Consider the following 3,776-nt stretch of genomic DNA (forward strand, 5'->3'; position numbering starts at 1 on the left):
TCTTTATAACCAACTTATTTAGCTTATGATAGTCGATGCACAACCTCATTGATCTACCATTCTACTTTACAAATAGCACCGATGCTCCCCACAATGAGATGCTTAGTCTGATGGAAACTGGAGTTAATCCTGGCATAACCTCAATTCCAAACTCTAGTTCTCTATTAGACTACAACCAAGATAATTCTTTTGGAAATACGTCAGGAAAACCTCTTACTATACAGATATCAACGAATGTCAAACTTTGAACATTAATATCTACCACGTGGGCTAAGAACGCCTCACAACCTGTGTTTATTAACTTATGGGCCTATAAGGCCAAAAAACACTTCGAGGTACAACTAAACTCCTCATTTTTTTATCACAACCTTAGTATTATCCACTTTATGAAGTTTGAGCTACCTAACCCTACACCTCAAACTTGAATCATGCTCAGATAACCAATCCATTCCAAAGATCACATCTAACTCCCATAACAGTTTATCAAGTCATCCAGAAAGGTCTTCCCTCGAATTTCTATTACATATCTACGATGGACCTTGTGTATTATCATATCTAGTCATAACGAACTCAAGACGCGAACCTTAACTTCTAAATTTCTATTAGGATACCCCTCTCTTGAATACGTTCATAACAAACATAAGAATGGGTTGACCTTGAATCTATCAAAGCAGTACCATGAATACCAAATACTGTAAAGATACATGATATAACATCGTCTATCTCACAATCCTCCTAGACTCTGACTATATATTGTCTTGAGGTAACACTATACTCGAGACCAACTATGGATCTGGATGTACCCCTACTTTACTATCTAGAAGCCATACCACACCTCTCTTGAAGGATCATGTAATACCCCAAAATTTTAGATAATGACCAAAATGAAAATTTTGAAAGTTTAATGGTCAAAGTAGTAAATTGGGAAAAATTGAGGAAATTAAGTGATAAATTTCCTAAAAAGAATTTTATTCCATAAATAGATGGTTTACTCTTGAGAGTAGAGTTTTATAGAAATCATATTTTTGGATTTGGAATTTTAGTAAAGAAAAACTAGAAATGGTTAAAGCCGATAAGGAATCGGTAATTCGGACCGAGTTGGAATTTTACAAAAATTTGAAGGATGTTATAAGATGGTTGGAAATATTATTTTAATATTTTGGATCATAGAAATTTGGTTTGGAAATATGTAATTTTTCATATTTAATCTAATCAGTGGAATTTAGTGACTAAAATGCAAATTTTGAAAATTCAAGGGGAATTTCGGAATTAAAAGTCAAAATAATTCAGCTTTGACTTTAAAATATAATAAGGATGAGTTGTCATGGTTTTATGGTGAATAAGAAGATTCATTAAGGGTGATTAGGTCTTATTCCAATTAAATGAATTTTATATTCGTTTAAAGTTAGATATAATGTAAATTAAGATGAAATGTTTCCTAAATTTCATCTAAATTTGCTCTCTTCTTCTCCAAAACAGACGTGGTCTTCTCCTAAGGTAAGAGCAAGCTTTAACTCAATTTTCAAGCAATTGACTTGGGATTTTGAGTATGTTGTAAGTAGAAAATTGTTGTATACGAAAAACTCTATCTTTTGGTACCAATATTGCATGCTATTGTTAGTGTTCAAGTTCATCTTGAGTTAATGAAAGGGGATGTTGATTCTTGTTTTTATGGGTTTTTAAGAGTTAAGTGATTTTAAAGAATTGGTTGTAAGAATTGATGAAGAACCTAAGAATGATGTTAAAGAAAACAGTTTGGATTTTGAATCAGGCAGTAGGTTCTAAAATTCACCAGAAATTATATAAAAATAATTTGGATAACATTTTCATATATTATGTTCATATATCGATCTAGTTTCTTTTAAAACAAACGGTAATCAATTTCTAGTTGTATAAAAAAGATATGAATTTTTAACCAATGAAAGGTCAGAAAAATCGGACAGCAGATTCTGCAAAACAGATTCTGTTGGTCAACTTTGAAAATTCACCATAAATTGTACAGAATGAATTAGAAGGAGATCTTTATTTGGATAGATTTGTATTCGAGTCTAATTTTCAATGGAAGAAACAGAATTGAATTCCAGTGTGTATATCAATACAGAGTATTGATTATTTAAAGGTAGTGCGAATTGTCTGAATATGGAAAATTGATAGGTTGTTGTGTAAGTACAATACTAACATATATATAAGTACAATACAGAGTATGATTATGGAATTTATTTTGGAAATATATTTATGTTAGTACAATACTAACATATATATAGGTATGAATCTATATTTTGTACATATCATGATTTACTCGGTGTTCAAAGTGATTTGAGTATAGAATGAAAGGTTTATTGTGGACATTAGTGAGGCACAAATTTGGAAAAATTATAAAGTGTCAAGGTGAGTGCAATACATGCATGAAATTATACATGGATGTTTTATACATCATCAGGAAGACTTGCGATAAGTCGACCTTGTTTATATCGGCATTATTTTATATCATTTTTTATAAATTGACATTGATATGTCAGATTATGAAATTAAAATGAATTGATCACTGATTCTTGGATATGATTTTTACCATGAATATTATTTCGGGTATGAAATGACCCATTGTTAAATATTGATAATATACTTTGTCATGGATGGATCAAATAAAATAGACTGTATGCCCAAGTAAGTCATTGAGGGACAGGGTATAGTTGGCATGCCATAGAGTCCAGCAGCAGGCTGCATATTCAGGAATACACTAAAGGATACCTAGTGTATATGGTGGGAACAACCTTTTGTGTCATATTCGAGACTGTACTTAAGGATACCTAGTACAGATGGTGGGCACGACCTTATGTGTCATACTCGGGATAGTACTATGGTGCTTATATTTGACTCGTGTACCCAGGGTCCTCAGGGTTGTATATTGGGCTATTGTCTATTGTTTATGGTTATTTTATATGGTATATGGTTATGGAATAATGGCAAGTATATTGATAAAATAAGCTTATGAGCTTATGGAATTTAAATGGTAAGTATTTTGGTAAAATAAGCTTACGAGCTTATGAGATAAATGGTAAGGGATTTTATATTATTTTGATCATGGTAAAATATTGTTTATGATAGTAAAATGATTTTATGAAAACTCGATTTTTGATATTTAAAATCATGCATTAATTTTATTGCACTGTTAAATGTTTTAATTGCCTCACTAAGTTTATACTTAGCGTGTGATGATTTTCACTCGTAGGTAAAAAGCCAATAGTGGATTAAAGAGTTCAAAGTGACATCAAGCATCGAGAGGTATATTTCAATATCAGTAAGACATCCTACGATGGAATTTGATTTTAGATAGTGGCATGTAATTTGAAAATGTTCAATTTATTTGTTGAATAAATTTTGGAAATTTTTATAGTGATGAAAGGTTAATTTTTATGAATTTATATGTATATTTCATCGCCACTGTACACTATTCACTGTTAACTGGTATTGTTCACTATTCATTTAAAAAAAAAATCTTTTTAATTAAATTGGTTGCAACGAAACATAATTTATATGATATGATATTTTTATAATATCATTTACCATTTTAAGAAAATAAATTTTAAATCGCTTTTATAATTGGAAAATGGTTTTAATAATTCGGGTGACATCTATAATCTGTATAGGTATAATTATATGGGTTATGGGTGTTATAGATCATCGACCCCTCTAACCCGACTGAGTTGATGTCTGAGCAGCTGGTGATGCTACATCTTTCGCCTCTTAGATAAGATGCTTAAGTAACCCACAATCGT

This window comes from Hibiscus syriacus, unplaced genomic scaffold, assembly GCF_006381635.1.
Source record: "Hibiscus syriacus cultivar Baekdansim isolate YM2019G1 unplaced genomic scaffold, ASM638163v2 tig00001478_pilon, whole genome shotgun sequence".
Taxonomy (NCBI): domain Eukaryota; kingdom Viridiplantae; phylum Streptophyta; class Magnoliopsida; order Malvales; family Malvaceae; genus Hibiscus; species Hibiscus syriacus.